Genomic DNA, 24,332 nt, shown 5'->3' on the forward strand with positions numbered 1-24,332 from the left:
CTCTTTGGCCTACTACTACCAGGAGGGAGGTACAGGAGCAATAAGACTAGGACTGCCAGACTGGGTAACAGCTTCTTCCTTCAGGATGTGCAACTAATGAATACCCTGCTACCACCAAGGTCTCGTCAATAAGACAGCAAGCTGTTTACTGTACTAGTTGTTTACTGTTTACCTGTGCTGTGCACTATTTGCATTTCGAATTATATTTTGTTAACTTATTTGTGGTAACATTCCGTGTTATATTGTGTGTTATATGATTTGTGGGCGCACCATGGTCTGGGGGAATGTTGTGTCATTTGGTTGTATGTATGTACAGTCAGATGACAATACACTTGAACTTGAAATTGCCAACTAGTGCAGGCAGCTAATATCATGATACCTTCCTGGTATCACTATATACCCCACTAATGACTATCCTGCAATTTCAATAGAAGACAGCACTCTGCTGGACAAGATCTGCTAGTCACTAGACTAACTAATGGAAATTTAATTTAAAAACTAAGAAATGAAAATATAAAATCAAAATGAAAGTAAATCCAAAATAAATCTACTGTATTATCAAAGTACGTATATGTTAGCATGTACTACCTTAAGATGCATTTTCCTGCAGGCATTTACAGGGGAAAAATCAAATGCAATAGAATTTACAAAAAATTATAGATGAACAGACAAAGACTGACAAACAGGAGTGCTATGGTAGCATAGTGCTTAGCGCAACACTATTCCAGCTTGGGGCATTAGAGTTCAGAGTTCAATCTCAGATCCTCTGTAAGTCCTCCCTGTGGAAGGCATATGTTTTCCCAGGTGCTCCAGTTATCCTCCCACAGTCCAAACACGTTCCCGATAGCTTCATTGATCATTGTAAATTGTCTTCGAGCAGTGATGCCTCAAAAAGGCGAGGTCCATCATTGTTCTCATTTCCACCATCAGGAAGGAGGTACATGAGGCACACACTCAGCGATTCGGGAACAGCTTCTTCCCCTCTGCCGTCCCATTTCTGAATAGACGTTGAACCCATGAACACGACCTCACTACTTATTTATTTCTAATTTTGCACTACTTACTTAATTTAAGTATTTTAACAGTTTTCTTTCTCTATTATTATTTTCCCCCAGGATCAATAAAGTATGACCATGCCTATGACTGTTTATTGCATTGTACTGCTGCCGGAAAGACAACAAAATTTCACAGCATATGCTGGTGATATTAAACCTGATTCTGATTCCTGTGATTAGGCTAGGGTTAACTCAGGGTTACTGTGGGCTGCTGGGATGGCATGGCTCGATTCTGCACAGCATCTCTAAATAAATAAAATATACAACCACTGTGCAAAAGTAACTTACAACATGAACAAAATCTAAGCACAGCTGGTTACAGTGGCTCAGTAAACCATCAAACCAAAGGTCATTTCGGCTGATCACCTCCTCGTTTCTCACCTCATTCTCCCTCCCTCACCCATGACCTGCCAGCTTATACCCCTCCCTCCCCTCCCCACCTTCTTATTTTGGTTTCTTCCCACATGCTTTCCCGTCCAGATGAAGGGTCTCAGCCCGAAACGTCGGCTCTTTATCCCTCTCTACAGACGCTGCCCAACCTGCCGAGTTCCACCAGCACTTTGTGTGTGTTGCTTTGGATTTCCAGTATCTGCAGAATCTCCCATTTTTGTGATGAAAATTGTGCACTTCTGGCCATTGTGTAGCCAGAAGGGATTAGTTTAGTTGGCTATTTGATTTCTAATTTAATTGGTTAGGCATGACATTGTGGGCAGAACAGAACGGTCTGTTCCTATACTGTACTGTTCTGTGTTCTATGGCCTATGTGGTTAGCACACAAAGGCCTTGAGTTTACAGCTACATAGATGTGAGCCGCTTCCTTTCAATTCAGCCAAGAGTTATGAGCAAAAGAGGTTGGATAAGCATGATGACCGGATAAATGTAATTTAGTACTAATAGTCCAAAGCCTGCAATTCAGCGATGGAAGTGCATCAGCCAATAGTACTGCAGAAGTCACAAAGAGAAAAGCTTTAGTTATCTGACAGATTCCATTAAAAAAGTGACTTTGCAGAAAAACGTGAAAAATATGTCTGTGCTTCGTGCAGTTGGTACCAAGGTCCCTGGCAGGGCCCCCAAGACAAAACTATGGCATGTAAACCTTAAAGAGGATTAATCCTCAAGGAGCAGTGTAATGAGACCTTAAAAGGCTGAACAACAGCCAGCTATGATTAAGGATACAACAGTCTGTCCCCAAAAGCCTTCCTCACTGAGCAACATCAAAGAGAGCTGGGACTAGATAGCAGGATTCTGCGGCAATCTCTTATCTCAGTGTTAGCGGATGCCTCTCCTCTGATTGTCTCTCAATGCCAGCTGTCCCAGGCTACATCAGACATCTTTGAAGCACAGCGCTAAACCTGTGATGGCTCTGACCTCCTCGTTCTTTGATTCTTTTATGTCTCCCTTCATTTCTTGGTCTGTTACATCTCATTGCAGAGTGCACCGGGAGAACTCTTCCAGCATCTGCTCAAAGACAATTCCTAGCTCTGTATCCTAGAAACCAGGAGCAGGTCTCTGAGTACTGCTGCCTGCTAACATGTGTCATCCAATTTCATTCGCGTTCCCATTACGTGAATAATTGTACTACTCCCACTGTGTTTATCAAGTTTACTTGTAGGAATCTTTTGTTTTTTAACATTGAAAGGTACGTTGAAGTGGCTCGATAGGCAGGTGCGACTTGCGATGGGTTAAAAGGCCGCATACAGACGGGTAGCACAGTGGCGTAGCGGTCAGCGTAATGCTTCACAGTGCCAGCAAACGGCAGATCAGGGTTCAATTCCTGCCACTGTCTGTAAGGCATTTGTATGTTCTCCCCATGACCACGTGGGTTTCCTCTGGGTGCTCCGATCTCCTCTCACATTCAGGTCGGTAAGTTGTGGCCATGCTTTGGAGGCATCGGAAGCCTGAACATTTTGATGTTTCAATGTCGAGTTTGTTGGACCACAGCTCAGATTTAGTTGTTTTTAAATTTTTTTTAGGTTCATACGGATGGTTTTGGTGTCAGAGAGGGGAGTTAGTAGGGCTCAGAGACAGAGATCCTGGGGGAATTAGACGTCAGGCCGGAGACTAAGTCTCTGCTCCACATTCGATGGCCAGTGACGTGGGCGTGGGACATCCATGGTCAGATGTCAGTCTGCCAGGGAGTGGACAAGGGCCCCCAGGTCAGCGAGTTGCCGGTGGGCTCCAGAGTTGGAGTTCCGTGTAGGCAGGAGGAACGGGCTTGCGAATCAGAAAGACCTCCGGGCCTGCGAATCGAGGACTCGTGTTTGGGATCCCTTCATTGGCAAGTCCGGAGTTCGGGGCCTAGTGCTCGGAGGTTGATGTCCTGAGATCGATGCCGAGGATCAATCCGGAAGTCCAGAAGCGGAGGCCCGTTGGCTGGAGCAGAGTCTGCAAATCTCTGCAAGTCTGCTGGGGAAGTCAAAGGCCAATGTCTGCAGGCCAGAGTCCAAGTCTGGGTCTGAGTTCACCAGAGGCTGAAGCCAAGGAAGATGGCCTGTCCTAGGGTTAGAGGACTGTGCATGTGGGTGGGTGGGAGAGAGGAAATGGGCTTCTTTTGCTGGTCGTCTTGTTGCATTTTGTGATTTGTGTTGGTTCTCCTGAGCATTGTGGGTAGGCTAAGCTGGCGTCGGAACGTACGGCGACACTTGCAAACAGCACCTAGCACACCCTCCAGTGTGTAGGTCGTTAACGCAAACAACAAATTTCAGTGCATGTTTCAATAACAAACATGATAAATAAACCTGATTCATGAAACATGAATCTTAAAGCTAACCTTTACATCTTGCACAAAGAACAACCTGGCACTGTCCTTTAACAGACTGTCCAGGTCTTTCTGATCCTCACAGAGCACTCCCCACTATCTCTCCTCATTACAGCTTCTAATCATTAACTAGCAATCCTCTCCTCTAAGAATGAGCTGCACAGATAGTATCCACAAGGCTAAATTACAGCAGCTGCAAGAACTTGCAAAAAATCAATAGGTCAAAGATCAAAGTCAATCTAGTATCAAAGTACATATACTACCCTGAGCTTCATTTTCATGCAGGCATTCACAGTAGAACAAAGAAATACAATAGAATCAATGACAAACTAGACACAAACAAAGACTGACAAGAATACAAGCCTGATCCAGTTTTAGAGTCAGAATACCACAAATTATATTAACGACCGATCAATTATTACAGATAGGACAATCCATAATAATATTTGGATAGAATAATACAGGATATACAAACAAGAACAACTCATTTAGTAGGTATATCCATTCCAAACACACAACATACAGAAATCAATAAGTGAAAAACACCAGAAATATGCTAAATTAAAAGAGGAAATTGAAAGACTATGGAACATGAACAGTGTATACATTGTCCCAATGGTAATGTCTACAACTGGTATCATCCCAAAGTCACTACACAATAGCATTAAACAATTAGGGCTCACAGCAATATTTATGTAAATCTCCGGAAAGCCACAATACTAAATATCACCAGGATAGTCTGAAAGTCCCTAGCAATTGAGAAATGAGTGTGCTTGGCTATGCCTGCACTTCAGGTTTTACCAAGCAACACACACAAGATGCTGGAGGAACTCGGCAGACCAGACAGCATCTGCCGAAGGGTCTCGGTCAAAATGTTGACTGTACTCTTTTCCATAGATGCTTGGATTTCCAGCATCTGTAGATTTTCCCCTGTTTGTGCTCAGGTTTTACCAGCCTGAACTGAGAAAAAATAAATAATAATAACAACAAGCAAGCAACAAATAAATAAATAAATACTGAGAACATGAGTTGGAGAGTCCTTGAAAGTGAGCCTGCAGATTGTGGAATCAGTTCAGCATTGAGGTGAATGAAGTCAATCTACACCGGCTCAGGAACCTGATAGTTGAAGGATAATTACTGTTCCTTAACCTAGTGGTATGGGACCTAAGACTCTTGTACCTCTTTCTTGATGGTGGTAGCGAGAAGAGAGCATGGCCTGGGTGGTGGGGGTCCTCGTTTTGTTGTGGTAGCACTCCATGTAGATGAGCTCAGTGGTGGAGAGGACTTTCCCTGTGATGGCCTGGGCTGCGTCCACCACTTTTTTGTAGACTTTTCAGTTCCTGGGCATTGGTGCTTCCAGACCAGGATGTGATGCAACCAGTCAAGAAAGTCTCCACTGTGCATCTACAGAAGTCAGTCAAAGTTTTATGCCAAATCTGCTCTAAGTTCCAGGAAAGTAGAAACACTGCCATGCCTCCTTTGTAACGGCACTAAGGCCTGCTAAAACTGACAGAAACTGACACACAAACACGGAACATAAACCTGGCTCTCACAGTTGAAGATCCTAATCATAACATGTTGCAAAGATGCCACGAGGGATTTGTAATTCTGATCAAGTTGCACCAAGTATCAGGATTTTATTTAAATGTGAAGAGCACATTTGAAGATGAGACTTGATAAATGCAAACCTAAATTAAAAATAATCTGACCATCTTCCTCATTTAAAATTAAACACATGCTGTTTTATACTGGGCTTTTTGATGTTGGATTGCGCCGACTGATTACCTCTGGACTCTCGCTGTATCCAGGCACCCACAGAAGCTCAGCTTCCTTAACTAAAAAAAGCTGAGTCCTCATAGTCCTTGGTCATGTCTGCGTGTGCGTACACTTATATAAACTCAGCAAAATGAACTCAGAACATAGAACAGTGCAGGCCTTTCCTCTCACGATGTTGTACTGACCTCTATACCTCCTCTAAGATCAATCTAACCCTCCATTTTGTTACCATCCATGTGCCTATCTTAAATGTCCCTAATGCATCTACCCCTACCGCCACCCTGGCAGGGCGTTCTACCCTCTGTGTAACAAATGTAAGCCTGACGTTGTGGGTGGCATGGTAGCGTAGTAGTTAGGTTAACGTTATTACAGTGCCAGAGACCTGGGTTCAATTCCGCCGCCGTACGTAAGGAGCTTGTACGTTCTCTCCTTGACTGCCTGGGTTTCTTCCGGGTTTGATTGCAACATTTAAGGGAAGGTTGGATGGGTATATGGATGGAATGGGCATGGAGGGTTATGGTCAAGGTGCAGGTCAACGGGTTTAGGCAGAATAATGGTTTGACACAGATTAGACAAAAGGGCAGCACTGTAGCATAGTGGTTAGCACAGCGCCTTGCATTACCAGTGATCCAGGCTCAATTCCCACCCCTGCCTGTAAGGAGTTTGTACACTCTCCCTGTACCGCCAGATGGTCCGGTTTCCTCCCACAGTACAAAGACTTACTGGTTGGTAGGTTAATTGGTCATTGTAAGTTGTCCCGTGATTAGGGTGGGGTTAAATCAGGGAGTTGTTGGGTGGTGCAGGTTGAAGGGCTGCGCTGTACATAGACAAATAGTTAGAAAGGTAGATAGATAGATAGATAGATAAATAGATAGTCAGGTAGGAGGTACAGAAGCCTGAAGGCACACACACTCAATGATTCATGGACAGCTCCTTCCCCTCTGCCATCCAATTCCTAATTGGACATTGAATCTTTGGACACTACCTCACTTTTTTTAAATATACAGTATTTCTGTTTATGTACGTTTTTTAAAAATCTATTCAATATACATAATTGACTTATTTATTTATTATTTTAAAAAATTCTATTCATTATTATCATCTTTTTTCTCTCTGCTAGATTATGTATTGCATTGAACTGTTGCTGCTAAATTAACAAATTTCACATCACATGCCGGTGATAATAAACCTGATTCTGATTCAAAGGATCCGTTTTTGTGCTGTAGTGCTCGATGACTATAATTACAGTACAATCAAACAATGACTGGTATTCAGTTTGGAACACTTTAGAGTGTAAAAGAAACACATTTTGAAAATCCAAGTTGTGTTGAATACATAGAACATAGAAATTTACAGCACATTATAGGCCCTTTGGAAGAGATTTTAGGAACCGTCCTGCGACTATTTGATTTGGTGGAATAGTGTGGAGTCCAGTTAAGGCTGATTTATACTTCTGCGTCAAATCAACACCGTAGGTATGGCGTAGCTGCAAACCCTGTGCAGAGGCTATGCGGATCCCTACGCCGTAGCCTGATGTGCACCTCTCCCAAAATGTAACTATGCATCGCGGCAACGCAGACCGCAACAACTGTGATTGGTCCACTTGGTAGCATCGCAGTTCCTCCTACGCTGCAATAGCTTGCCATTGGACGACTGAAGGGCAGGGAAGGAACTCTGGCTGCGATGCTTTCCATAAAGCTTTACAGACCTCCAAAATTATGGAGGACACATTTTGCTTTTACGAGAAAAGACGCTCGCTTTAAACTTGTTTACCCTGAGAAAGACTACCATGACCATGAAGACGTGCACGGGCAGGTGTGTATGCACGCGCGACGTGCCCGAATTGCAGAGCGATGCAGGCACACCAACACACAAGTATAAATGCTCACAACGCGTGCAGGCCACTCGCGTAGGTTACGGCGTCCATTTGATGAAGAAGTATAAATCAGCCTTTACACCCTTCACCTCCAGCAGTCCAAAACTGCATTAGTGACAGGAGACCAAACAATCTCAATGACTGCCTTGCCTCCTTAGCCAGCCACTGGGTACTCCAAATTATACATCCAAGTTGTCACAAAATCAGATTATTTAGTTTAACACCGGAAACTTAGCAAAAATGCAGCTAAAAGGAACACTGTTATTTTAAAATTGTTCACTCAACCTCAAAACTGCAAAGTAGACAAGCAAGTGAAAATAATTAAATAGCATCTGATAACGGCTGTACTAACATTCCACAGAAATTATGATTTAATCTAATTTAATAGCTGCTACGTACATGAAACCTACACAACCGGATAAAACAATTGACACAGAGGAGCACTTGGTTGAGCTGCTGTGCCTCAGCACTGGAGACCCAGATCCAGCCTGATCTGAGGCGCTGTCCACGTGGAGTTTGCAGGGTCTCCCTCTGGGTTCATCTGGGTGCACTGATTTCCTGCCCACAATGCAAGCATGTAGGTTAATTTTTATTTCTTTTCCTCTCCACGCCACTTTTTTTTTTAGCTTTTTTTTTGTCTTTTTTACAAGGCCAAGTTGCTAGCCCGATGCTCAACTCAGCACAGATGGAAAAAAGCATTCAACGAGCCAGTCTGGGATCATTCACCTCAAAGTCCGGTGTTGATGCCACTACACCACCGTAGGTTACTGCAGATTGACTCTAGTGACATATGAGTGGTAGGATCTGGGGCGCAGTGGAGGGGAGAATAATGGAAACGGGGCTACTGAAGAAATTGCAAGGATTAGAGTGTATTTTGTTACGTTTTGCAACAAATATAACCTGTAATGTATTATTTAAATAAACAAGAAAGCTTTATCAACCAATATATATGCACGATTACTCAAATATTAATAATAATAGGCATTCGTTAGTCTTGTAAGACCATGGATTTGCGCCTTGGAAGGTTTCCAGGGTGCAGGCATGGGCAAGGTTGTATGGAAGACCGGCAACTGCCCATGCTGCAAGTCTGCCCTCTCCACGCCACCGATGTTGTCCAAGTGAGGGTCATTAGGACCCATACAGCTTGGCACCGGTGTCGTCACAGAGCAATGTGTGGTTAAGTGCCTTGCTCAAGGACACACACGCTGCCTCAGCCAAGGCTCGAACTAGCAACCTTCAAATCACTAGACGAATGCCTTAACCACTTGGCCACGCGCCAACACACTCAAATATTACTGAAATGTTAAATACACAACATATTCGCTGGTTGGTGTAAACATGCTGTATCTCTCTATGACAAAATATGTTACAATATCAATTATAGACCATTGTATATTCCTAAAATAATTAAGTATTACTGGCGGATTTCAAAATAGGACTTCAAAGCTCAGGTTGTAATGACCTCGCAATCATTTTGTGTTAAACCAATTAAATCTTGCTCACGAAACTGTTCCAACAAAACCTATAACCTCCCAGATTCTAACTTCATTCCCACCACCTGACCACCCACCCTCACCTGGTCTCACCTATCACCTGCCAGTCTGTAATCCTTCCCTCTCCCAACCACCCACCTTCACGCTCACCTGGTCTCACCTATCACCTGCCAGTCTGTACTCCTCCCCCTCCCCCACCTTCTTATTCTGGCTTCTTCCCCCTTCCTTTTCAGCCTGAAAGGTCAACTACTTACTTCTGTCCATAGATGCTGCCTGAGCTGCTGAGCCCCTCCAGCATCTGCAGATTTTCCTCACGTTTATAATTTCCAGAAAAGTTCTTATTCTCACCCTTCTTCTCTTTCTCTCACTCTCTCTTTCTCTCTCGTCGCTCCTTCATTGGAGTATTTAATCTCATTATCTCAAAGATATCCAATGGGGTGGATGGAGGGTCCAGGGAGGGGTAGCAGCTCTGGTCAAGGGGCTTGTCATGTCCATTCCACAACAACTCACTCACTTTTGGTCCCCACTGGACACTCAGCTCTCCTTATGGCTCCAAGTGGCTGTTTGCATGCAACAGTGGCCATACCCTGGTATACCTCAACAACAGGTGGGCTGAACCAGGTGAGGGTAGATGACAGGTCTCATATCCTGGTAAGATAGGGGCATGCCTGTCCTAGCATGTAAAGTCAGCTCCTGCGGACTCGACAGATGAGACCTACAGTGAGACCTCAAAGGCAGGTAGGCAGTACCGCAATGCTACGTGGAGAGCCAAAGGCATGACAAAGTATTGGAGAAGTCATGGTCATCCTCTGCAACCAGGGAAGACCCCAGTTTGTGACGCTTATTCGTAACAAAGAACCCGGACTTCTGAGGTTGAGAGAGTGGAACTGTCCCAGTGCAATGACTTTAAAAACTCTCCCACACAGGTTTCCTGTTATTGTCAGACACGATGGACAACCGTCATCACCATCTCAAAGATACCCAACATCTAAGTTAGTTTATCTGCAGCTAGCTGCATTTTATATACATTTCTGTACAAACAGAAATCCTGGGGATTTTCCCCAGGGTCATCGCACTTTTTGCTGAGTGAAGTGTGGGATAAAAACGAAGGAAAAGGAATGTCGTGGGAGAGGGAGGGTGTAACCAGAAACTGTCAATAGGATCCAGCAGCATCTTTAGGAAGAGGTACAGTCAATGTTTCAGGCCGAGACCCTTTGTCAGGACTAACTGAAGGAAGAGATAGTAAGAGATTTTGTAACTCTTCCTTCAGTTAGTCCTGACAAAGAGTCTCGGCCTGAAACGTCGACTGTACCTCTTCCTAGAGATGCTGCCTGGCCTGCTGTGTTCACCAGCAACTTTGATGTGTGTTGCTTGAAGGTCCAGCATCTGCAGAATTCCTGTTGTTTGCTGTCAATAGGAGCAGGGATTTATTTTATATACTGTATATATTTTTTATTGCGACTTATAGTGGTTCCCTAAGTTGTTCCTCCGCGGGTGGAGACAGAGGGGATGTTCGCACTACCTGTTAAATGCTCTCAATGGCATGTATTTCAAATAGTCTCTGACAACCAAGTCCAGCTCCTGGCCTTCACCAGTGGCTTAGATACTAAACCCAGTGGAACCATTTTTACCGACAGATGAAGGGGCAAAGGCAGGTTACTGGTAACTTAAGACCAGTCGCTTCGGGCAGACGGGGCTTGTCAACTCATCAAGGAGAGGGAAAACTTTGACCTCAAACCTTCACTGTCTTGCAGCTGTACCCACTCATGGGGAAGGCTTCAGGAGTAAACCCGAGGGAAAGTCTGGAGCCAGAGTCCATAATGCAGACCTACATCGAGTTCAACGCTGACTGCCAACTCCCACGTCGCCACTGGTGCCAAACTGTACCAACCTCTGCTATACTCCTGGATTCATCAGCTCTGTGGAGAGGGAGAGCCTGCTGCATGGGCAACAGCGTACTCTCCATATTGTACTGCATTGTCTTGCATATTGACTTCAACAGCTAGAACGCAATATCCGTGGTCGATCCTAACCAATACATAGTATATTTTAGGCAATGCACTGTCCTGCTGCCACAAAACTACAAATATCATGACATACAGTCAGTGGCCACCTTATTAGATACCTCCTGTACCTAATAAAGCAGCCACTGAGTGTGTGTTCATGATCTTCTGCTGCTGTAGCCCATCCACTTCGAGGTTTGACGTGATGAGCCTTCAGAGATGCTCTTCTGTTGTAACGCATGGTTATTTGAGTTACTGTCACCTTCCTGTCAGCTTAAACCAATCTGGCCATTCTTGTCTGACCTCTCTCAGTAGCAAGGTGTTTTTGCCCACAGAACTGCCATGCACTGGATGGTTTTTGTTTTTTGCACCATTCTCTGTATACTCTAAAGACTGTCTTGCGTGATACATGATGATGATGGTGGTGGTGGTGATGGTAATGGTGATGATGATGGTGGTGGTGGTGATGGTGGATGATGATGATGATGGTGGTGGTGATGGTGATGGTGATGATGATGATGGTGGTGGTGGTGATGGGGGATGATGATGATGATGGTGATGATGGTGGTTGTGGTGGTGATGATGATGATGGTGATGACGATGATAGGCCTTAAAAATGTTCCAGAGTTTTGGCAGAAGCCTTTGGAAGGGATAAGGCACACTCAGAAAGTACTTGTGGTTTGGTGTTGGAGCACTCATGGGAGGTCAATTCTCACCTACTATCTGGAAGCTGGAATGAGTGCTGGGATCTGACATGATTAAGGGGAAAATGGATCTCTTCAGAATCATAGCCTATTCTACGTTACTAACGTCCATGTGCCTGGTTTCAAAAGTGCATCAGCGCTCCATATCACCTTTTCTTATAACCATCTCAGCTGTCATTAATTACGAGTGTTTACGTGAGAGGAATTAATTAATTTAAATTTATTTACTTAGAGGTACTGCGTGTTAACAGTCCCTCCCAGCCCAACGAGTCTGCGCCACCCAATACACCTACCTGACAACCAACCTACCAACCCACAGGTTTGGACTGTGGGCAGAAACTGCATCTTCCGGAGGAAATGCACATGGCCACAGAGGAGTGTATAAGACAGTGGCAGAAAATGAAACCCGGGTCACTGGTGCTATAACAGCATTACACTAACTGCTCTGCTGCCCTGCCATCTCAGAATGAAATGAGAGGGAGCATAATTAGCATGGATGTTTTCCAAAATTAAATAGTTTCCTTTAAAAACAAAAATTCCCCAGAAACAAGCACTCGAACAATTATAAACAAAAATGGAAACAGATGCTACAATCTAGCAACTGGATCTGCACTTTAGTCCTTTGCTTGCTGGCACAGAACTTCTATTTCACCGCAACTCCCAGAGTCCGACTCTAGTGAAAGAGTGGACAGCCACTGTTTGGAATGATTCCTCAAGATTCACTCAAGTTCTTCACTCACAACTGATTTATAGCAGTTTAGAAGAACATAACCTCTAAAACTGTCTCCAATATTGTTCAGAAATCAGATCTATCATGTGGCCCTGGCACTTTCATTGTTATTTTGAGCTGATAAATTTTGACTGTTGTGATCATAACTTTCATAGGACAGTCAGTCAGTGGGTGATGTCCGGAATCCGGGGTTGGTGGCTATGCAATTCCATCTTCTTCGATCTTGCGACAGCACCGAGTACAGCCTCTCCTCCAGTTTGTTCTTGCTGGCCGCCTTAGCACCGCCCGCTGCCGCCCCTGCCGAACTCGAGCCCGAGGCCGTCTCGGCCTCCAGCTGTAGCTGCTTCTTCGAGCTCGGCCCTTCCTTAGACGGAAGCCTTGGGCAGGTCCAGGCACACGGTGCAGTGCCCAAGTTCATCATGTCTCTTCTAACTCGGTGCAGAGCATACGATTCATAGATACGTGGTGAGGCTTTAATCTCTTCCACAGAAGATGGCTGTTGGCCCATAAGGGGTTCATAGAACAGTACAGGCCTCTCATTCTGTATTACGCCAACATATGACCCCCACCTCCACAATCACTCTAACCCTTCCCCCTTGCATATTGATTGTATAAGTCAGTCTTTATCTGCTCATGTATAGTTTTCATAAATTCTATTGTATTTCTTTATTTTCCTGTAAATGCCTGCAAGGAAAGGGATCTCAGAGTAGTATATGGTGACATATATGTACAGTACTTGGACGATTAATCTACCTTGAGCTTTGAAATGCTGTGTTCTGGTATTGGCCACAGCCACCCTGGGAAACACTGTCCACTCTATCTACGTTGCTCCTAATCTTACACACCCCTATCAAGTCGCCTCTCACTCTCCATCGCTCCAAAGAGAAAAGCCCCAGTCACACAGCCTTTCCTCGTCAGACACTCCCTGTAGAAGCTCTGCATCTGCTGTCTATCTGCTTTGTATTCTGAGCTACGTGTTTATTATGAGGACTAGTCACATGAGTGGAGGCGTGGTGAAAGCCAAGGGAATAAGTCAAGTCTTCATGTTCTGTTCGTGGCAGTTTGTAGTAGCTTGGGGCCGGTGAATGTCGTATCCTTTGCTGATCGCTCAGTAATGCTCAACTTACTCTTGGGTAAACTTAAGTTTCATTACTTCAAGATTGTATGTTTGCTAATCACTAACAAAGGATCGAATACATATCCTCAGCTTCTGCAGCAATCATTATTGGAGTGGTATAGCAAATCTGCAGAGTCGCCGGCAGTGGCAGTTTTGTCCTGGTTTGGTTTTGCCTCTACATGCCCTCTAATCCGGGCAACGTCCTGGTAAGTTTCCTCTGCACCATCTCTCAGTGAAGGAGGATGAGAGGTGACTTGATAGAGGTGTAGAAAATGATAAGACGCACAGATAGTCAGATACTTTTTTTTCCCCAGGGCAGAATCGGCTAATACCAGGCGATTGGAGGAAAGTATAGCGGGATGTCAGGGTTAAGTTCTTTACACAAAGAATGGTCTGTGTGCAGTACACCCATCCGGGGTGGTGGTAGAGGCAGATACATAAGGGGCTTTTAAGAATCTCTTAGATAGGCACATGAATGATAGAAAAATGGACAGCTATGTAAGAGAAACACACACAAAATGCTAGAGGAACTCAGCAGGCCAGGCAGCATCTATGCAAAAGAGTACAGTCAACATTTCGGGCCAAAACCCTTCAGCAGGACAGAAAATCTGCAGATTTTCTCTTGTTTGTGACTATGTAGGAGGGAAGGGTTAGATTGGTTAAAAGGTCAGCACAGCATGGTGGGCTGAAGGGTCTGTACCGTGCCGTACTGTTCTAGGTTTCTACAGTATGTTCTAAAGCTCCCACATCACTGTCAGCAAATGGCAGCTGCCAAGGTGAGTCAAAAAAGAAAGGCCTCAGCCCAAAATGCTGACTGTTTATTCATTTCCATAGATGTTGCCTGACCTGCTGCGTTCCTCCAGCATTTTGTGTGTGTTACTCTGTGATAATATTGCTAACGGGGCTTTCTGAGCTTGGTCGTTATGTGCTGTGGGGTTGTATGACATGGCCGATTATGGTCTCCATCACCATGATTGCTCTTGGCAAATTTTCCTACAGAAGTGGTTTGCCATTGTCTGGGCAGTGTCTTTATGAGACGGGTGACCCCAGCCATTATCAACACTCTTCAGAGATTGTCTGCCTGGCATCAGTGGTTGCATAACTGGGACTTGTGATATGCACCAGCTGCTCATACGACCGTCCACCACCTGCTCCCGTGGCTTCATGTGACCCTGATCAGGGGATGGGGGCATTAAGCAGGTGCTACACCTTGCCCAAGGGTGACCTGCAGGATAGCGGATGGAAGGAGCGCCTTACACCTCATTTGGTAGAGACATATCTCCATCCTGCCGCCTAGCTTTCTGAATGACTAAGGCCAGCTGGGAACTCCACAGGCGTAAGGAGACACAGTTGGGCTTATGTGCAAAGATCGTACCCTCAGTTTTCATAGAAACAATTATCTACAATGACACGGCGTCGATTTCAATGTTTAAGGGAACTTTGGATAGGTAAATGGATGGTAGGGGTACAGAGGTCTATGGTCCGGGTGCAGGTCAATGAGACTAGGCAGATTAATGGTTCAGCACAGATGAGATGGACCGAAGGGCCTACTTCTGTGCTGTAGTGTTCTATGCCTCTATCTGGAACTTGCGAGGAGGCTCAGGTTTTCCAAGGGCTTTGTTATGTGATGGACCACTCAGGAGGGTAACTCCAGCCACACAGGCAGGGCTGCATGGCTCTCACTCTGAGGAGGTGCTCACGGTCACACCAAATGTACTACGTCGATCAATTTCTGCTGCTTCTCCACTTGTAGTTCACACAGCTTTAGGGAGCTCACACGAGAACTTTGTTCACAAGGAGAAGCAATTTGCGTTCAAGGACTTGCCTGCAATGCAGGGCTCTCCAGAAAGATTGTAAACACAAAAGATTCTGCAGACGCTGGAAATCCGTAGTAACACAGTGGAGGAACTGAGCAGGCCAGGCAGTGTCGGTGCAGGACAACAAAGAGATAATGTTTCAGTCCAAGACCCTTCATCAGGAACGGAAAGGAAGGGAGAAGAAGGCAGAATCAGTTCGGGGAAAGGGAAAGAGTATAAGCTGGTAGATGATAGGAGATCAGTGATCTCTTTCTCCTGATGGTGCACTGTCCTCTCCTATCAGATTCCTTCTTGCTCAGCTCTTTACTTTTTCCACCTATCACCTCCCAGCTTCTCACATCATCCTCCTCCCCACCACATCTACCCCCTCACCTGGTTTCATCTAACTCAGGACTTGCCCGTTTCTCACTGCTACCTCGGTGGGCCAAATGGCCTAATTCTGCTCCTCTATCATATGGTCTGCCATCAGGGAGGAGGTACAGGAGTTTGAAGACCCACACCTAACATTTTAGGAACAGCTTCTAGCTCCACCGTCAGATTTCCGAATGGTCCATGAACCTATTGACACTACCTCACTACTTTGCTGTCATTTTGCACTACTTGTTTATTTGGCTTTTATTTCTTACGGTAATCATTTTATGCATTGTGCTGTACAGTGGCCACAAAACAACAAATTAGACCTCCACAGAAAGACAGAGACACTAGCTTACCATGTGGTGTTATTCGTCCATCTCCGGCCTTGCTTCGGAGCAGGAAAAGATCAGTGTATGAAAGTTGCAGGTCTTCAGTTTGCAACCACTCCCAAGAGATCGCAGAATACAGACATCTAAAAATGTCTTTGCCGTTATAATTATCTTTGCTACCACAAGCAACAAAGTTGTTCAAAAGAATTCTGCAACAACAGATTTCTAAATGGAGCTACATCAGGGAACTGACAGCCAGGTGGTTATACCTGCAGGTGTTAGCATCTTGCATAAGAGGAAAGAGCAGCCACCCCGATAGAGAAATGAGGGCATCCTTTGCAAACAGTGCCGTAGTTTATTTATTTATCTGGAAATACAGTGCAGAGCCCACCCTTCCAGCCCTTCAAGCCACGTCACCCCCAACAACTTCCCCCCCCCGAGTAACTCTAACCTAAGCACGGGACAATTTACGATGACCACTTAAGCAACCCCGTACGTCTTTGGACTGTGGGAGGAAACCAGAGCACCCAGAGAAAACCCACGAATTCCATGGGGAGGACGTACAGAGACACCAGAACTAAACTCCGAACTTTGCCCTGAGCTGGAGTAGCATCACGCTAACCGCCATGTCGTCGTATCATCCACACCCATGTCAGATTTAAATGATACAATGTAAAGTCAAGGGTCATAAATATCGTTAGAACAGAGAACATTCCAGCACAGTACAGACCCTTCATTGTACTGACCTTTAATTTTCTCTAAGATCAATCTAACCCTTCCCTCCCGCATAGCCATCCATTTTTTTAAATCATCCACATGCTTATCTAAGAGTTTCTTAAATGCCCCTACTATATCTGCCTCTACCACCACCCTGGCAGGGCATTCCACACACCCACCAGTCTCTGTGTAAAAAAACCTACCCCTGACATCTCCCCCTATACTTTCCTCCAATCACCTTAAAGTTATGCCCCCTCATATTAGCCGCTTCCACCCAGGGACTAAGTCTCTGGCTGTCCACTCTGTCTATGCCTCTTATCATCTTGTACACTCTATCAAGTCACCACTCATCCTCCTTCACTCCAATGAGAAAAGCCGCAGCTCATTCAACCTGTCCTCGAAGGATACGCCCTCTAATCCAGGCAGCATCCTCTGCACCCTCTCTAGAGCTTCACATCCTTCCTACTGAACACAAAGTTATGGAGCCACACCAGAGGAGCTTTATCGTCATTGTGCCGAGTACAGATACAAAGCCAATGAAATGCAGTTAACATCTGACCAGAAATGCAAAGAATAGTGTTATTTACAAAATAACTGCAAATAAAAAGTAAGTGCTACAGCACACAAATATGAAAGTACTGAGACAGTACAATATGGGTGCAATACTGCTTAGCACTGTGATGTGAGGTTCAGCAGGGTCACAGCCTCAGGGAAGAAGCTCTTCCTGTGCCTGCTGGTGCGGGAGTGGAGGCTCCTGTAGCGCCTACCGGATGGGAGGAGAGTAAAAAGTCCATTAGGGTGAGATGCATCCTTGATGATGCTTTTCGCCCTGCCCAGGCAGCGTTTATGGTAGATGTTCTCAATGGTGGGCAATCGGGCGCCGATAATTCGCTGGGCAGTTTTCACCACACGCTGGAGTGCTTTGCGGTTTGATAAGGGACAATTGCCATACCACACTGAGATGCAGTTGGTGAGTATGCTCTCAATGGTACAGCGGTAAAAGCCCGTCAGTATCCTGGGACAGAGGTGAGCTTTCATGATGCTCCACAGGAAATAAAGGCGCTGTTGTGCCTTTTTGATCAGGATGGAGGAGTTCAGGGACCAGGTGAGATCCTCAGAAATGTGGACACCAAGGGATTTTGAAGCTTGATACACGCTCCACTACAGCTCCGTTGATGTAGATGGGGACGTGAGTGTGGCTCCTAGCATGCCTGAAGTCCACAATGATTTCCTTGGTCTTCTGGGTGTTAAGGGCCAAGTTGTTGTCGGCACACCACGCGGCCAGGTGCTGGACCTCGTCCCTGTAGGCCGTCTTGTCATCCCCTCTGATCAGGCCAACCACTGTGGTGTCGTCTGTGAACTTAATTATGGAGTTAGAACCATGTACAGGAACACAGTCATAGGTGAAAAGGGATTACAGAAGAGGGCTCAGCACACAGCCTTGAGGCACGCCAGTGTTCAGGGTGAGAGTGCAGGAGGAGAGTGCAGGAGGAGAGGTTGTCTAACTTAACTGATTGGGGTCTGTTAGTCAGAAAGTCCAAGGTCTAATTGCAGAGGAATGAGCTGATACCAAGCTGGCGAAGTTTGGTGATCAGCTTGGTGGGGATCACAGTATTGAATGCTGAATTAAAGTCAATGAACAGCATTCTGACGTAAGAGTTGGGGCTGTCCGGGTGGGTCAGGGCAGAGTGAAGTGCCGTGGAGATAGTGTCCTCTGTTGACCTGTTGGAGCGATAGGCAAATTGATGGGGTCCAGGGTAGTGGGCAGACAGAATTTCAGATAGACAATAGACAATAGGTGCAGGAGTAGGCCATTCGGCCCTTTGAGCCAGCACCGCCATTCACTGTGATCATGGCTGATCATCCACAATCAATATCCAGTTCCTGCCTTATCCCCATAACCTTTGATTCCGCTATATTTAAGAGCTCTATCCATCTCTTTCTTGAAAGCATCCAGAGACTTGGCCTCCACTGCCTTCTGGGGCAGAGCATTCCACCTATCCACCACTCTCTATCACAGATGTGATAGAACCAGTCTCTCAAAGCACTTTCCAATGATGGGTGTGAGTCCATTACCCCCAGGGTCTTGGCCTGAAACATTGGCTGTTTTTCCCCTCCATAAATGATGCCTGACCTGCTGAGTTCCTCTAGCATTTTATGTGTGTTGTGTACGTGAGTTCAGTAAAGATTCACAACCAACACACCTAAGGATGTGCTGAGGCAGCCCAAAGTGTTGCCACACATTCTGGTGCCAATGTAACATGCTCGGCAGCGCAACACAATAACACAACAACAAAACGACAAACTCACAACAATACCCTTTCCTCCCTCCCACCCACTCACCTACACAGACTGTCCTCCAACCTCAAGAGAAGCACCTCTCCACCCACTCACACAGACGGACTGTTCTCCAATCCCAGACCTCTGATCCTCCCAGCTTCGGGCACCGGGCTTCGACTTCCAGGATTCCCGATCGACCTTCGTGTTCGATCTTTCATATTGATCCCGGCTTGCAGTCCAGATCACTGTACATTCTTTATCAGGGCAGGGTGAGTCTCAGCGACCAACAACTGTTCCCAACTCACCCTGGAGAATCACAAGCTTTGTCTGTACCTAATCTTATTTTCCACCAAAAATGATTTTGCAGTTTAGGATTAAGATTTTAGACCCTCCGTTGATCAGGGTCGACCATGGATGCTGCATCCCAGCTGTGTATGCAAACCAGGGCAGTATGAAACTGAGAGCAAGCTGTTGCCCATGCAGCAGGCCCCCCCTCTCCACACAGCTGATGGAGGGTCGCCCTTATATAAAAGAAAGTTAAGTATATAAAGGTAGAAGGACATTATTGCGTCATCAATTTTGGAATGGTCTCTGCCAGAGGAACAGCAGAGATTGATACAGTTTGGCAGCAGCAGCACTGCAGGAGTTGCCAGTCAGCGTTGATCTCAATGTAGGACTGCCTTAGGGATTCCAGCTCCAAATTTGCCCTCGGGGTTTAGTCCTGAAGCCATCCCCATGAGTGGGTTTAGCTGCAAGGCAGCGGAGGTTTGAGATCAGAGTTTTTCCTTCTCCTAAGATTGGAGACCCAGCCATCATTCACTGAATTATAGAGACGGTCCTTTGGACAGCTTCTAGTGCAGTTGGATAGAAGCTCATAACTTCAGACGAACAATAAATGGCTTACATTTGGGAAAATAAACTACCAAATAGATGAATTCAGAGATGAGAAATCGTGTTTCTAATTAAACATAAGCACCATCAGTGGAGAGGAATAAACAGTTGAGGTTTTGGACCGAGACCCTTCATCTGGCTCCTGATCCAAGTGTTTATTCATTTCCATAGATGCTGCCTGACCTGCTGAGTTCCTCCAGCATTTTGAGTGTGTTGCTCTAGGTTTCCAGCACCTGCAGAATCTCCTGTGTTTATTTAATTTAAGCACTCTGTCAGCAAAACTGAGTCCTAAAATTGATTCCTGGCTGGCGGAAATGTTAACAGCAAAAATTCTCTACCTGTGTATCCCTACGTCAACACATACAAAACGCTGGAGGAACTCTGCAGGTCAGGCAGCATCTGTGGAAATTAATAAACAGTCGGCAGTTCAGGACGAGACCCTTCTGCAGGACTGGAAGGGAAGGGGGAAAATGCCGGAATGAAAAGGTGGGCAGGGAAGGGAAAGAGGCTAGCTAGAAGGTGATAGGTGAAGCCAGGTGGGTGGGAAAGATTGAAGAGTCAGAGGGCAGCAGTGAGGGAGGGTTTCATCAAACTCCCACTGAAGAGAAGATTTAAACATTTTTTTTAACCTATGTCTTTACATCGGGTGGCATGGTAGTGTAGCAGTTAGCACGATCGCTTGTAAGATTGAGGGTGGATTCCCTCTGCTACCTGTAAGGAGTTTATACGTTTTCCCCCGTGACTGTGTGTGGGTTCTCTCCGGATGCTCCATTCCCTCCCACATTCTAAACACGTACAGTTAGAGTTCGTGAGTTGTGGCCCATGTTATGTTGTCATCAGAAGGGTGGCAACACTTGCAGACTGCCCTTCGCAATCCTCGCTGATTTGTTTGGACACAATCGCCATATTTCACTGTATGTTTCAACGTACGTGTGACAAATTATTTAAATTCCATCAACTGAGAAACTGTAAATAGTTTTGTTGCTAATCAATACATTGTAGAACATGTAAAGACAAGATATTAAAGGTAATCTTTAATCTTTTCTTTTGCATGTTGTTCAATGTATTGACTTACAAAAAAAAAACACATTTAGAATTTCTCAATTGATAGAATTTAAATGATAAGACCCATTAAGGTATTACGTACAATGGGCCAGGAAGAGGCTCTGAGCACTAATGTTAGCACCAGGAATCCTTTGATCATGCGTTATCAAGTGTGCATTCCACTTTGCTGCCAAGCTAATGGGCCAATCAAACCTGCTTTCATCCCTGGCACTTTGGATGCTAAGACTCTCACTAATCGGGCTGTCTTGCCTTATCCATCATCTGTCCAATGACCTCTCACCTTCAGATAATAAACCCTCTGGCTAATGTAGAAACCACCAGGTCACTCCCTTCCGTCAGCCTCCGCGTGTTAATTAGAAACATGCTTGGTATGTGAAATCTAGTGATTTAACTTACAAAACCCAGACCTGGAAACTCGACTGTGTTGTCCTCAACAAGGGCAACAATCAAGTGGTGACTGAGAATGGGAGCCCTGAAACCTTTGTAAATTACTATCATGTAGCATTTACTTGATACATTGATACATTGTAGCATTTACTTATTTGTGCTTTCTATTTTATGATCATAAATTAAACTTTGTCGTGTCTGTACGCTTATTACCGCATCTTCTGGATACTTGAGTTGGTTTGGGTCGTTTGGGTCTGATCAACCCAGCCCGTTACAGTATGTCACCAAACTGTTACAGATGTACCACAGAGAGCATTCTAACTGGCTGTATCATTGTCTGGTAGAGGGAGGGGGAAGCCACAACACAGGATCGAAATAAGCTGCAGAAAGTTGTGAACTCAGCCAGCTCCATCATGGGTGCTAAGCCTCCCCAGCATCCAGGACAGCTTCAAGGAGCAATGTCTCAGAAAGGCAGCATCCATCATTAAGGAGCCCCATCACGCAGGACATGCTCTTTGCTCATTGCCACCATCAGAGAGGAGGTACAGGAGCCTGAAGACACACACTCAATAATTCAGGAACAGCTTCTTCCCCTCTGCCATCCGATTTCTGAATTGACATTGAACCCATGGACGCTACCTCACTACTTTTTTTTTCTCTTTTTGTACCACTTATTAATTGAACTTTTAAAATATATATATACTGCGGAGTACTGTGTCCAGTTCTGGTCGCCTCACTATAGGAAGGATGTGGAAGCATTGGAAAAGGTACAGAGGAGATCTAGCAGGATGCTGCCTGGTTTAGAGAGTATGTATTATGATCAGAGATTAAGGGAGCTAGGGCTTTACTCTTTGGAGAGAAGGAGGATGAGAGGAGACATGATAGAGGTGTACAAGATATTAAGAGGAATAGATAGAGTGGATAGCCATCGCCTCTTCCCCAGGGCACCACTGCTCAATACAAGAGGACATGGCTTTAAGGTAAGGGGTGGGAAGTTCAAGAGGGATATTAGAGGAAGGTTTTTTACTCAGAGAGTGGTTGGTGCATGGAATGCACTGCCTGAGTCAGTGGTGGAGGCAGATGCACTAGTGAAGTTTAAGAGACTACTAGACAAGTATATGGAGGAATTTAAGGTGGGGGGTTATATGGGAGGTAGGGTTTGAGGGTCGGCACAACACTGTGGGCCGTAGGGCCTGTAATGTGCTGTACTATTCTATAACTCTATACTGTAATTTACGGTTTATATTATTAAGTATTGCAATGTACTGCTGCCACAAAACAACAAATTTCATGACATATGGCAGTGCCAATAAACCTGATTCTGATTCTGAACTACGATGGCTGCAGCCTGTAATTTCCCATTCAAGGGTGTACTTTTGAACTGACGCAATGATCCGGCACTTTTGCAATTTCCTGGGAGATTGGGAAAATTAGACTCTCGAGAGCGCAGGTATAACGGGATGGCCATCGCCAGGGGGCGGACGCTGGCATTGAGGCCTGGTAGTGGAAGACCAGCCTGCAGTCGGCTCCATTAATTCACGCTGCATAAAGCGTAGAGAGAGCAAGATTAAAATTGCTGAGGGTGAGAATGGAAAATACACAGGTGTTCAGCACCGTCTTCCTGCGTTTGACCGGTCTCCCTCTCTTCTCTCTCCTACCATCGGGCAGCAGGTTCAGGAGTTTTGGGCCCCGTGCCGTCAGGTTCAGGATCAGTTCTTGCCCGGCAGGAGAACGGGCTCCTGAACAGGCTTCACTCGCCTCAGCACTGAACGGGCTCTGCGGCTCTGGATACACTTTCAGGGGCTCTGCAGTTCATGTTCCTTGTGTTTTTCTTTACTTCTTTCAATATTTGCATGATTTGTCCTCTTTTACAAATTGGATATGTGGTGGTCTTTGTTGTGTGTGTGTGTGTGTGTGTGTGTGTGTTTTTCATGAATGCTCTTACGTTTCTTTGCTTTGTGTGAGTAGCTGCAAGAAAATGGATTTCAAGGTTATTTATGGTATGCATTGATAATATCTTTGAAATTTGAATGTGAGATAAATAAATGAATCTAAATCCAAGTGTCTCTTGCAGACTCAGATTTTCCAAGCCACTGTCACTACAGGTCAGACATCGAACATGCTCTCATTACTAAACTCCTCTCTCTCTCTGATGATATGGATGCTAAAGTGACTCTCAACTTTCTGGTCATGGCCACATTCCAGTTGAGTAGCAGCTTACCTGAAGAACCCAGAGCCACACAGACACATTTGCTGTGAGGACCTCGACATGCAGGTTTAAACAATGGCAGGCAGATCACTGTGACACATCTCCTGAGATCATGAATTTCTCCAGTGCCTGAGGATTTTCATGGCTGGAGGGACCTAGGGTCTCACCTCCTACCTGACTCATATTCGAGAAGGTTAGGTGAATCTCACTTGACGTCCTAAACTTGCGCACCCTTTCCCTATGTGCTGATGTTTTCTCTCTCTCTCTCTCTCTCTCTCACACACACACACTCTCTCTCTCCACCGCATTATTTCCCTCTCTCTCTGTCTCTCCCTCTCTTTCTCTTTTTCCACTCTCTCTCACTCTCCCTCTCTCCATCTCTCTCTTTCATGGGAGGACCATGGGAGGAAAGGAAGGAGAGAGGTGATGGGCAGGAGAGGAGAAGTGAAGGGGTAAGAAGGGAGCCAGAAAGGGGAATACCAAAAGAGAAAATTATTAGAAGTTGGAGCAATTGATCCATGAGTAGGTGCTGCCTGAACTGCAGAGCTCTTCCAGCAGTTGGTGCGTGATACTCTTTCATTGATACTTTTGAAGTGACCACAGAATAGCATTCGCAAACTAAACCTATTAGCAAGGCACACATGCAGAAGGAAGTTTTCGATTTATACCTTAAAGATTCGGTTGCCCCTTTCCAGAAAAAGTAGCCAAACTTAGATACCCTCTTCCCTCAGCTACAATTAATACTTTTTATATGATCTTACAGATCCAAAC

General features: G+C 45.3%; 1 protein-coding gene across 2 annotated transcripts in view; it reads right to left on the reverse strand.

The window, feature by feature from the left end:
• LOC140194915 (transcriptional activator GLI3-like) overlaps positions 1 to 24,332 on the reverse strand; it is a 455,994-nt gene that overhangs the window by 255,256 nt on the left and 176,406 nt on the right. The gene's annotated exons all lie outside the window — the stretch shown is intronic.

This window comes from Mobula birostris, chromosome 1 (assembly GCF_030028105.1).
Source record: "Mobula birostris isolate sMobBir1 chromosome 1, sMobBir1.hap1, whole genome shotgun sequence".
Taxonomy (NCBI): Eukaryota; Metazoa; Chordata; class Chondrichthyes; order Myliobatiformes; family Myliobatidae; genus Mobula; species Mobula birostris.